The sequence below is a fragment of the Aethalodelphis obliquidens genome, unplaced genomic scaffold, assembly GCF_003676395.1.
Source record: "Aethalodelphis obliquidens isolate GAN/ISIS:26980383/991018 unplaced genomic scaffold, ASM367639v1 scaffold40, whole genome shotgun sequence".
In the NCBI taxonomy this organism is placed as follows: Eukaryota; Metazoa; Chordata; class Mammalia; order Artiodactyla; family Delphinidae; genus Aethalodelphis; species Aethalodelphis obliquidens.
In genome coordinates, this window is record NW_020837984.1 from 3,526,263 (window position 1) to 3,539,803 (window position 13,541).

At 41.2% G+C, this 13,541-nt stretch overlaps 1 pseudogene; it reads right to left on the reverse strand.

Annotated features, from left to right (window-relative positions):
* Positions 1 to 3,253: 3,253 nt before the first annotated feature.
* LOC113633492 (40S ribosomal protein SA-like) lies at positions 3,254 to 4,099 on the reverse strand (annotated as a pseudogene).
* Between the last annotated feature and the right edge of the window lie 9,442 nt (positions 4,100 to 13,541).

Genomic DNA, 13,541 nt, shown 5'->3' on the forward strand with positions numbered 1-13,541 from the left:
CTATTCTTTTCCTTAGTTCAGTTAGCATTTTTATTACTAATGGTTCAAACTCTTTATCTGGTAAATTATTTATCTCTGTTTTATTAGCTCTCTCTCTCTCTTTTTTTTTTTTTTAGGATCTTTTTCTCGTTCTTTCATTAGAAACTAATTCCTCTTTCTTTTCATTTTGCTTAACTTTCTCTGTCTTTATAAAATTAAGTGAAACAGTTTCCTATCCCAGTCTTGAAGGAGTGTCCTTGTGAGGGAGCATTCCTATTCAGTCTGCAGGTGCCCAGCGTTTTTGGTAGGAGAGCTGGATCTGCAGTGAGCACAAGTCATGTCTTCCCCCAGAGTGTGCTAGCAGCTATCACCTTGGTAGGAAGTAGGGCTGGAGATGCAGAGGCTAGAGTCAGAGCCAAGTGTAAGTCTGGGCTTCTCCTCTGGAGAAGCATGGAAGCAACCTAAATGTCCATTGACAGATGAATGGATAAAGAAGATGTGGCACATATATACAATGGAATATTACTCAGCCAAAGAAAGGAACGAAATTGAGTTATCTGTAGTGAGGTGGATGGACATAGAGTCTGTCATACAGAGTGAAGTAAGAAAGAGAAAAACAAATACCATATGCTAGCACATATATATGGAATCTAAAATAAAAACATGGTACTGATGAACCTAGTGGCAGGGCAGGAATAAAGACATAGACATAGAGAATGGACTTGAGGATGTGGTGGGGTGGGGGAAGCTGGGACGAAGTGAGAGAGTGGCATGGACATATATACACTACCAAACGTAAAATAGATAGCTAGTGGGAAGCAGCTGCATAGCACAGGGTGATCATGATCATCTCAGTGCTTTGCAACGACCTAGAGGGGTGGGATAGGGAGGGTGGCAGGGAGGCTCAAGAGGGAGGGGATATGGGGATATATGTATGCATATGGCTGATTCACTTTGGTGTACAACAGAAACTAACACAGTACTGTGAAGCAATCATACTCCAATAAAGATCTATAAAAAAAAAAAGAAAAAACATTGAGGGACTTCTCTGGTGGTCCAGTGGGTAAGACTTCACACTCCCAATGCAGGGGGCCCGGGTTCGATCCCTGATTGGGGAACTAGATCCTACATGCATGCCACAAGAGTCCGCATGCTGCAACTAAGAAGTCTGCATGCCGCAACAAGGAGTCCACATGCCGCAACTAAGAAGTCTACATGCCACAACTAAGAGTTCACATGCCACAACTAAAGATCCTGCATGCAGCAACAAAGATCCCACATGCCGCAACTAAGACCAGGAGCAGCCCAAATAAATATTAAAAAAAAACAAAACACTAAGCCAATAAAAGGTCTGAAGTTCATCATGTTGCCCCCAAAGGATAACTAATATAAAAAGTATTATAAAGTAAAGCAACAACTGCCAGTGAGAGGCGATGACGCAATCTTTGCTGACACTGAATGTGGATCAAGAACACGGATGCCCTGACGTTTGAAAACCTTCTGTCAAATGTAAGGTATATTCTTCCTGAATGATAATATAAGCATATAGGACTACACCACAGCAAGAGTTGAGTTCTCTTGATCTCATGAAACCGTTTCTTGCACAAACACTAGTATCAACAGCTTTGGGCTCCTATCAGAGTCTCTGAGGCCCAAGAAACCTCTTCCTCACTCCATTCCTTCATCCCTGATGGCCAGTTTATTCATAATATGGCACTATATCATTGGCTAATTAAAACACGAACTTATTAATCTAAATATGTGTGTGTGTGTGTATCAAGGCCTATATATGTGGTTTCTTCCCACTAGTTCATAACTCTTCCAAAACTTTGCAGAAAATACCTTCAATGAAGAGCAAAACCCTACTTCAGCTGTTCATGCTACAGTGTCTCCATCTTTGGAGTAAACTGGGGTGTAGTTGTGGGTTTAGAAATCCTCCAGCCATACCTTCTCATCTACTCTTCCTTTCCACTCAACACTGGGGAAAATGTCTCTCTTCCTCCTCATTAAATAGCTTAAGAGAGAGAAATATCAGAAAGCTTACACTTTGTAGGGCCAAGGATAGCAAAGTTTCAAAACTTCTCAGCTCAGAATGTGGCCCTCTGGCCTCTCCCTCAGCTTGGGAAACATGGAATGGGCTAATAGACCTCTCTTGCCCCAAAGGATCTTTCCAGCAGGCATAAAAGTCCTTATGACCCTGCCCCAGCATTCTTAGAACTGCTAACCCGCCATTTATTCATTCGTAAACCTCAATGCAGGGAGAATAGGGGAATGAATATATTTTTAAATGAATTTGTATTCAGTACAGAAATAGAGTCACAGTAAATCCCAGGCTACCGAGGCACACATTCATGGCTTTCGCACTGTGTGAACTGTGAGTAATGATCTCCTTTTGGGGAAAACTTATTAAGAGTCAAAATATTAAGTTGATATTCTATTTTAATATGCATAAATGCAATAAAAGAATTATAATTTTAATTGTGTTCGGCACACAAAAATATTCCCCAGAGTACCATCCAGTAGCACTCAGAGAGCTTTTACCTTTAGCTAGAGAAACTGAACTTTTGGGGGTGCTGTGCTAAGAAAATGTGGACTCAGTGAACAGTTTCCTTCTGCAACACTTAGAAATTCACTTCCTAGGACATCTGCCCTGGCATCCAGAGGATTGGTGCTACATTCTATGTGAAGACCCAAAAAGGGTGTAAATTTCTTCATGTCATTTTTTTGGGAAAATGTTTCAAAAACACTTCATTTTTTTAAAGTACACAGAACAGCGTAAGCAGAGGAACTTTAGCTAGGAGATGAGTTCAATATGCGAATGTGGTAGGTGGGATAACGCCCCCCCCCCGAACACCACACACACACATAGAAGTCTATATCGTAATCCCCAGAACCTGTGTAGATGTTGCCTTCCATGCTCAAGAGACTGCAAATGTGAGTTGGCAAGATTATTACCCTGGATTAGCTGGGTGGACCCAATGTAATCATATGGCTGCTTATAAGAGGGAAGCAAGAGAGTCAGAGAAGATGTGAAGACGGAGGCGGGGGGCGGGGGAGGAGGGGGGAGAGAGAGAGAGAGAGAGAGGAGAGAAATAGAGAGATTTGAAGATGCTACCCAGTTGGATTTGAAAATGAGGGAAGGGACCATCAGCAAAGAGAATGCAAGGACTTGATTCTCTCCTAGAACCTCCAGAAGGAAACATTGTTTTTTTTTTAAGAAACTGTTCGTTTTCTGTCAACCTATTTCCATTTGAAGAGTTTGTGGAAGAACAGCTTAAGATGACTCAGTGGTTGCTCCTACCCATTCAGTGGCCTGAGCAGTGGGAGCTGCAGACCAGTCTTCAGTGGGGAACTGCTGAGTAGGCACAGAGGGCACCTGCACACCTTCGGACCGGTCCGCCACCTTAGGGTGAGTAGCAGTGAACTCAGGAGCGGTCCATTCACCCTGAAATTCCTCCTTGGCCACAGCTTTCCCAGCTGCTGCCTGTTATTCCTTTTCAATCTCTTCAGGATCTCTGTAGAAGTAGAGATCAGGTATGACCTCCCAAGGGTGTTCACAGGAGATGGTCCCACGCATGTGCAGAACTTCCCAGGCGAGCATCCACCACATCAGACCCACTGAGTGAGCTCCCTTGTTGTTGCACAGGATGGCAATGTCCACACAGCACAGCTGAGAGCCTGTGTTGCACAGAGTGACGGTAGGCAGGTTAACGTAAGAGGCCTCTGTGAGAGGCTGGTGGTCAGCCCTGGGATCAGTAACCGCCAGAAGTCTTGGCTATCGGAAGGCTGCCTGGATCTGGTTAGTGAAGGTTCCAGGAGTGAAATGGCCAGCAATAGGAGTGGCTCCAATGGCAGCACCAAACTTCAGCACAGCTTGCCGGCCAGTATTCCTGGAGGATACGACACTGACATCAGCTGGGAATTCAATGGCACGAGCTGCCAACAGAAGCTTCTCTCAGGTTCTCTTCAGATTTATGATGTAGATGCCATCACTTTTCCTGTCGTAGATGTACTGTTCCATTTGGAAGTCAAAGTTGGTGCCACCTAAGTGGGTTCCCGCTGCAAGGAATTTGAGGACATCCTCCTCTTTCACTTGCAGGACGTCAAGGGCTCCGGACATTGTGAAAGTTTCCCTTTAAGTTAGGATGGGAGTCCAGAACAACGCTGTATGGACCCCTGCCTGGGTAGTGCAGAAAGGAGGACCACATCCTTGCTGACACCTGGATTTCAGTAACTCTAATTGGGAGGACTGTGAGATAATAGGTTTGTGTTGTTATAAGTCATAAAATTTGTTGAAATTTGTTACAGCAGCAATAGGAAACTAATACAATGCATCAAAAGAAAGGGTCCAAGAAAAGTACCATAAAATTCCCTAATTGTGAACAATAAAACCACAATATGCCAGGGCTTAAGACTCTAAGTGGATTCTAATCAGAATCTGTTGGCCATCACTGTGCCTGACATAGAAGTGACACTCAGTACACAACTCTTATGTGTAAACTAATTAATAAAATACAAATAAATCATAGCCATGTACATGGAGTTTAAATAAAAAATACATAACTTCCTACTTTTCAAAAATGCAGTCTCTGTGGAGGAAAATACGATCAATATATCATCAACTCAAAAAATATAGTGTCCTCTAGATGTGATGACCTTGTTCAGCATCTCTTATGAGTAAATGTGTGATTGTCTGAAGGTACAGAAAGAAGACATAGCAACGTGCTTTTGGATATTCGTTCCGTTTTCCTTTTCCTTCAGCTTTGCATAAACCAAATATATTCCACTTAGGAACTACACAAATAGTCGAAGGTGGCATGAAGGTTGTAGCAAGCACGTTTTCCAGGGGAAGTAGATTTTTGCATTTGAAATTGGCCATAGCTTAGCAACGCCAGCTTCCAAAACATTTATGCTAAGAGAAGAGCTGCATATGCCGTTGTGTTCATGTACCGAAACAGCACCAAGCAGGGGTGCCCGACAGGGTGGAAAGGAAGAATCTCAAAACATGCTTATTTTCTTGTTATTATTGCTGTTTAAAATGGTTGTTTTCAACTGAGAGCATCACGCCTTTAACATTAGTTCAATACTGTAGAAAGGATATGTTCTTTACATTTAACTTTGATATGGTGTCTGTTATGACTGGGATCATTATTATTACTATGAAAGAGTAGCTCCCAAATTGAAAAATTAGGAGCTCCAGTGGCATCTCCTGACTCCAGTGCAATGCTCCCTCTCAAGCCGTCAAAGGGCCATAAGCTTTGTCTGTTTCCCTCCCAAATTCCCCTGAGTGGTGTGGGGTGCAGGTCATCAAGCCAGTTGAGGGCAGAGGATAGATTCTGCTCCATCTTTTCTCCTGAGAGGAGGATTTAATCTATTTTCTCCTCTGTAGGGACTTAGCTGTTAGTCCTGATGTCCAGAGAGCTCCTTCCTCCCCTCACTGGAGATGACCTGGTTTATTAAAACTCACACGCAGGGCTTCCCTGGTGGCGCAGTGGTTGAGAGTCCGCCTGCCGATGTAGGGGACACAGGTTCGTGCCCCGGTCCGGGAGGATCCCACATGCTGCAGAGCGGCTGGGCCCGTGAGCCATGACCGCTGAGCCTGCGCGTCCAGAGCCTGTGCTCCGCAGCGGGAGAGGCCACGGCAGTGAGAGGCCCGCGTACCGCAAAAAAAAAAAAAAAAAAAAAAAAATCACATGCAAGGTGGTTTAATTGCATGGGAAAATACGTGGTTTAATTGCCAAGCAGATTCAGATGAACTATGGCAGCACCTAAATATCAGTCATAGCACCAATTCCTTCTGGAAAAGGTCAGAGAGTTGCCACTATCTCCCGGCAGAGAAAGTTTTCATTGCTCTGGGGTCAAAGCTGGAGAACGTCAGGACATCCCCAATGCTTTCCTGGATGCATTTTCATATCTCCTTCCTGCCTTGTCCATGATGTTCTTGGAAGAAGTTCTGACAACAGAATAAAGACCTTGTGCAGAACAAAAAAAACAGGGCCTTTAGAGCAAAACACAGCTGGGCTCAAACCTCAGTCCTGTTATTTTCTGGCTGCGATACCTTGGAGCTGGTAGATAGTCTCTCTGAGGTTTGGTTTGCTCATTTGTTAAATAAAATAGCATCACACAGTCTGCAGCATCGTCACAGTGCGATTTAAAGAGTTAAACCCCTATTATCTCTTGTCACACTTCAGAAAGAGTAGCTACTACTAAAATCCACAAATATCTCTGCACTGGTAGAGTCTGTATCAATCTTTCAGGCTCCACCATTACTGTTTAATATTTTCTCAAAACTCATAAGTTGTCTGTGACTGAGATCACAGCAGCCTCTTCAGATACAAAGGAAGCTACTACCTCAATCTAGTCTGAGTGTACAGTGTTCTGGAAAGAGTGGGAAACTTCCCTTACAAGAGAAAGGAAATTCAAAAGCCTATTTAGAGAAATTAACCGGTTAAATCTGAATGGCCAGGTAAATGAATCAAATTACCTGCTACCCTGGGAACCTGCAGGCTCTAAATTCTCACTTACCCTCCTACCCACCCACGTGTTGTTCATCTGCGACCACACTGTGCATTTCCCCGACAAAACCCTCAGGTACAGCTGCTCCGTTTGGCCGGCTGGGGTTCTCAAAGTGTGGCTGCCCTCTGGTGGCAGCTGCCTTCCCCATACCCAATTGTAATCGTTTTTCTTTCACTCTTGTCCAACTGCAGAAAGCCCAGGCAGCTGACTGGCCTCCGCTCCCTGTGCTGCCTTTTAGTGAGAGGGAACCACTGACTTTGAGCTGCATTTCTCTACCTAAATATCTGTCTCCTGAAACCCTGCTAACAGTTAAAGAAATTTATCATTCCCTCTTTGCATTCTCTTTTCCAGACTAAGGGTTTCTCAGGTAAGGTAGAATCCAGATTCTTCATCATCTAGCTGCCTTCGGGGGATCTTCCAGGTTTCCTTCTAAAGGTGACAAGTAGAACTGAGTATTTAATCCAGCTGCTATCTGAGCAACACAAAGCAGCACTGGGATGCTGCTTCCCAGGCATCTGGACTTGCGACTCCCAGGCATGGCTCAGGGGCTCTCCTCTGGTTCCAGCCTATCACGTGCACTTCCTACTGCCAATCAAACATCTCTCACCTGGGTGGCCTGCACGCACCTCAAATTCCATAATATAAAAGCAAACTAATTTTCCCCAAACCTGTTCCTCCTCCTTCTGTGCTCAGTGCCTTGGACAAAGGTCTACCACTTCGGCTCCACAGCTGTTCCCTTCTGGCTCCATCGCTACTGCCCTAATCATATCTGACACGCATACCTAAAAGTGATAACTCCCTGATTACAACAATTTTTTCTGCCTACAGAATAAAATCCAAACTCTTTGGGAAGGCACTCTGGTTCCTTTATAATCCGGAGAGCCCAGTCTGCCCTCTTTAGGCTCACTGCCCCCCTCACCACGTCATCGCACAAACCATCCCCAATTATATCACACATTTCTTCCTCCACATGTTTGTCAATCTGGTGAAATTCTATCCACCCAGCTCTAAAACTCCGCTCTGAATAATATCTCCACTGTGAAAACGTCCTAGGTTCATTTCCATTGCAGCAGAACTAATGATTCTCATCCTGGACTCACAGCAACTTGTTGATTCTGTGCTTATAGGACATACCATCTGGTGTCCAAGTCTCAGACAAACCCTCTCAGTCTTGTGGAACTCTTAGTTCCCTAGATCTGCAACCTCATCTTATAAAGTTTTGTAAATCTAACACCAAGCCTAGTGCTGGACATTTGGTGGGTGCTTAAAAATGTTCTGTGAATGAAATCCAACTATCAGCACCGCTTAAAATTACACGAGCTTTTTAAAATGTTACAGTCCTAACTGTGGTCAATTAAAAAGTCCATCTATTATGTTTTCACCTACACTAGTATAAAGACAAATTTCCATTTCCTGTAGTTGTGTAGGTGATTTCTTTGGGGAAGGGGGAAGGTAGTTACTCACCAATGGACAATATTCAACATTTGGGTCCATCTGTGGACCTGGGTTTCAGTCTGAGTATGGTGATTAAGAAGGCAGTCTCTGTAGTTAGACATCTACATTCAAACACCAATTCTTTCATTAGACCTTAGGCATGTTAAGTATATCTCTAGAATTGTTTTTATCTGTAAAACTGGAACAAAGAAACTACTTATCAAGATATGTGCCAGGATTAATCGGAATAATCCACGAAAAACATTTGCACAGTGCCGAGCAGATAGTAATTGCTCTATAAATGTTAGCCACAGTGATAATTATCATCTACATATCCCATATCTCTATGCATACTTAGCATACATAAAATTCCACAAAGAAAATAATACAAGTCATCGTGTGTAAATACCTTGATGAGAATTCTACTGAGAATTTCTTGATTTTATGAGTGTTGCTAATTTGGCTTAATTTCACTGTAGATACTAAATGTTGCCTCTTTCCCCGTGAAAACAAACCCTTGCCCGATGCCCACGTTAATAAGTACATAATGTAGAATGTTAAGCCACTGCTTTATGGGAGCGATATTCCAGGGAGTTACACTGCAGCTCGGTAAACAAATAATTTCCTCGACTGGACTCCGGTGCTGAAGAACCTAGAATATTATTGTTCCCAGGTGGAAATAGGCTATTTCATTATTTTTCTTGCACATGCAGATACTGCAACTTTTTAAATGCAGCAGAGATCACTGGTATACGCTTAGTCACTCTTTGCCTCAGTTCCCTTACATGTAAAATGGGGATCATAATAACAGGAGCTATTTTGTAGAGATATTTTGAGGATCAAATGAATTCATATATTTAAAGTGCTTAAAACAAGTGACTGGTCTAAGAACTTTAATTAAGTATTATTTTCATAGTAAATATCCTCATAGAGATAACAAGATTGCCTCAGGAAATCCAGAGCAGACGGAAACATAGACATCGAGTAAAATAAAAAACAGATGAATAAAGACATAGAAGAAAACCATAAAACCGGAACCCTTTCCACTAAATCCTATGAGAACATTTGCTATTGGGATTATATGACAGTAATGATGGTATCATACATGGCTATTTAACATGTTTAAGTAAGTTAAAATTTACACAGAGAATTTGTATATTTTGGAGTTTAAAATGTGTACAAAGGTTTATGTGAATACTCATTTGAAACCATTCTGCTTTTGTCTCAGCTTGAAAAACACAAGTAATTATTATCCAAATAAATGCCTTTGTTCTCTTGATTGATCAAGAATTTATAAAGTGTACTGTGTGGCATTACAGAAGGAGATACATTCAGAATGTATATTCCCATCGTCAGCGGCTTAGATTCTTTGCAACAATCAAATTACCTAGAGGGTAGAGTCCTTTATAGATCCCTTTACATCCTGCAAGTTATTCTGAATTGGCTAATCAGAAACTCCTAGGACGCTTGCTGAAGATACTTTGCTCTGAGAGTCCATTCCAGACCTATGGATCAGAACTCTTAAGATGTCTTCAAGGAATCTGTATGCCTTACAAGCACCCCAGGAATTCTGGTAACCATTCGATTTGGGAGCTGTTACTTGCGTGCCTGGGAAAAGCTTCTGCACATAATAGGCACTAGGTAGGAAGCAATTTAGAAGTTGAAGTTAGAAACCCTTACTTCACCTTCCGGCTCTATTATTTGCCAGGAGGGTGATTTTAGACACTGATATCTTTAAAAATCATAAATTTTCTCAACTGTAAAATGGAGTCAATCATATCTTATAGGGTTAGATATAACCCTATCTTATAGGGTTACTGTGAAATTAAACAAAATCAAAAGTAAAGTACCAAACACAGTGCCTAACACAAAGTATATGAATAATAAATGTTAGTCCTTTACAAAGATAATTTAATTTCCATAAATATAGCTGGAATGGATGACATAATTTCTCCATTAAATGGCATTTGAAAGAGTCCTTAAATATTATTCTTCTTGTTCCCAGGAATTCTGTAAAGAGAGGGGGACTGCATATTTCTGCCTTTTGCCCACCCCTGTTAGCACTAACATCAATGTCACGATGTTCTGTAGATTGTCTGTTGCTAGAGTGGCACTTCTAGAAGACTCTTATTGTCTGTCTTTGTGCAGGAAATGGGATTAGGACATTAGTATTCTGACAATGATATTTTTGGAGGGGGTGCTTTAAAATAAACTGCAAATCAAAGTATTTTGTAAGAATGCTGACATAATTACATGGAAATTTCTCTAAAACTAGATAGGATTCCTAGGAGAAGTAGAGAGTACCAATCAATGGAAGTTTAGTTATTCACTCCACGTAGTCTGTTTTCATTTATTGACCCATCCTGACACCTTGTATCATCCCTTTAAAAATGTCCCTATCTGAATTTTTTAACAAGAAAAAGACCTAATAAAATGTGAGTTTCTCAGTGATAACAAGGCACCTCACTTATCAACTTCCCACTGTTTAGTTGTCTTTGAAACTTAGAATCCCAGAGAATATTGATCCTGTCAAGTTACACAGAAGAAGGTAGTTTATACAATGATGTTGGCTGTTTTATATTCACATAAGATAAAAGTATCAATTAAGGTATCAAGTACACTGTCCATATAGGCTCCTTATCATGAAATATTAGCATTTTCAAGATCATTAAACTTCTAGTTTTATCATTGTGCAGTGAAATTCAACTAAAAAGCAGATGTAATCTCTTGCTTCAATTTAGCATTGAATGAGGAAAGTATAAGAAACTTATAACCTTCCAAAATGATCAGTCAGAAATCTATACCAGACACAAAGAGACTGGCCCTGGAGCTCTGGGGAGGCAGGCATTGTAGGGTTGAGGATACTGGACTTGGATAGAGCTGATTTCCTAAGTCTGTACCACTTGATACCTAATGTGGCTTTAGGCAAACAACTTAATTTCTCTGGTCATGAGTTTTTTTGTTTGTTTGTTTGTTTGTCAATCTATCAAACAGAAAAATAATTGTTGCAAGATTACTGTAAAGATTAAATAATATAAAATATATTATACTTTTCAACAGTGCCTAACATATAATGTATGCAATAAATAGTAGCTATTACTGGCTCAAACCAAATGTCAACATAGAGAATAACCTTCATAAAAATAATGGAGAATATATCTTCCTAAACAAATACCAAGCACCCTGTGGTTTTAGGTGTTCATAGCTACCTATTATTGAGTATTTTTACGGAAATATTACCACTACTCAATTGCACAGGACAATTTAGGTGGATAGTGTATTTCTACAAAAAAGAAATCTTTACTGTCATTCTATTTAAGCCTCCACACTATGTCAGGTACTGTCCTTGGCACTGTGGAGACAATGATACAACCATGGCCTCTGTCCCTGTAGAGCTTACAGACAAGTGAAGAAGATAGATTATGATAATAATGCAATAATTACAAATCCTGTGCTTCTGGGACCACATACCCTCTGGAACTAGTGGATATTTGGAGATTCAAAATTTCAAGACTTGGCTGGCCTTGATTTCAATTTTATTTTTAAAAGAAATATGGATTCTGAAGCATGGAACTCATCCTATTACTACGGAGCTAAGATTACATTTAATTATTTATATGTAATTTCTTAGAAATTCAATGTTCAATTTTCAAAACTTAATGAATTATTAGTGCTTCAATGAACTGTATTTAATATTTATTCATTAGGCTTCAAGTACATAATATATAAATTCTTAACTCAATGTGCATATTTTCCCAGAAATACAGTCCAACAAATTTGAGAAAGTAAACCTCAAGCAAGCCCTAATCTCAGTCAAGTCCTCATCACCATCTGTTCCCTGGTTTTCTCTTTAGCATAATGACAATAGCAATGCAACTGCCTCACAATTTCCTGAGTCCACTTATTTTATAGCAGAAAAGGTATTTGAAGAATACTCTAGAAAACAAAGAATTGTGATTGTGCAAAGGAGAGACATAATTTACATTGCAGGTAGCCATGAACACTTCCTGAGGAAACGATAATTAACCTGAACCGTAAAGAATTAATAATTTTGACTCATGATGAAGGAAGGAGTGTTTCTCACAACAGGAATATCATGGTGAATGTATTAAATAAACGAGTGTGGGGCTTCCCTGGTGGCGCAGTGGTTGGGAGTCCGCCTGCCGATGCGGGGAACATGGGTTCGTGCCCCGGTCCGGGAGGATCCCACATGCCGCGGAGCGGCTGGGCCCGTGAGCCGTGGCCGCTGAGCCTGCGCGTCCGGAGCCTGTGCTCCGCAACGGGAGAGGCCACAACAGTAAGAGGCCCACGTACCGCAAAAAAAAAATAAATAAATAAAAATAAACAAGTGTGTTCCATGCGTTTTGAGATCTTTAGGGGTAAGAAATGTGGTTGGAGATAAGGACAGTGGAGTTGGCTGAGGCCAGATTACGTAGCATCTTGAAGGTTGTTATGGACTCTATCCTAAGTGCACACGGAACCTATCAGAGATGGTAGCCCATGTGTCAGACAGCCTAAGCAATGTTCTGCTATAATAACAAACAAGCCCCAAAGTGCTAGTGACTATCAAAACAATGGCATATTTTTTGGCTCACATGAAATGTCTATTTTACGGCTCCACTGGGCCTCTGCTCTGTATCTCCTTCAATCCAGGACCACAGCTGAAGGAGAAGCCTTGTAACCTGTATGGCCAAGGAAAAAAGAGTGATGACAAAGTCCCTCAAAAACTCTTAAAAGTTTCTTCAGAAGTGGCACATGTAGCTTCTACTCACATCTCATAGTCCAAAACAATTCACATGGCTAAGCCTGATCACAACAGAGTCAAAAACAAAATCCTCCCACAAGGAAATCCTAGGAGAAAGGGGCAGAAATTATTTCTGAGCAATAATAAAATATGCCACAGAGCAAAGGAATGAGATAAGTAAGCTTATATTTTTGAAAGATTAGTAACTTCAGGATAAGGAAGAAATTAAAGGACACTAAAATGAGAAGTGGGGAAAACAACCAGGAGTTTGTAGGACTGAAGCTTAGAGAAAAGTCACTCTAACTGAGATGGTTGTGGAGGAAAGAAGCAATCTGGATACACACGGGATATACTTTGGTGGTAGCGTGGACAGGATGACTTTGTTTCAAAACTGAATAGCAGTGACATGAATGACATTAGCTCAGGTGGTTTAGACTTGACAACTTTTACTATTTAAATCATACAAAAGGAGAAAGAAGTAAATTTAGAACACATGCAAGAGTTATCTCAGTAGAAATGTTCACTAATGAAACTTGGGAGTTGTTGGCCCCTTTCTTCTGATGCTACTCTGGAAGAACATAGTGTAGAAGCCAAGATAGGCAAAGCAATCTATTTAATCATGATGATACACCTCAATTCCCTCAGCTTTCAAGTTGGGACTTTATTACCTACCCTTCTGGTTTTTTTTTATGAGTGGGATTGTGTTCCTGTCTTACTGGTTGTTTGGCCTGAGGCTTCCAACACTGGAGTTTGTAGGCTGTTGGGTAGAGCTGGGTCTTGGTGTTGAGATGAGGACCTCCATGAGACCTTATTCTGATGAATATTCCCTGGGGTCTGAGGTTCTCTGTTAGTCCAGTGGTTCCGACAT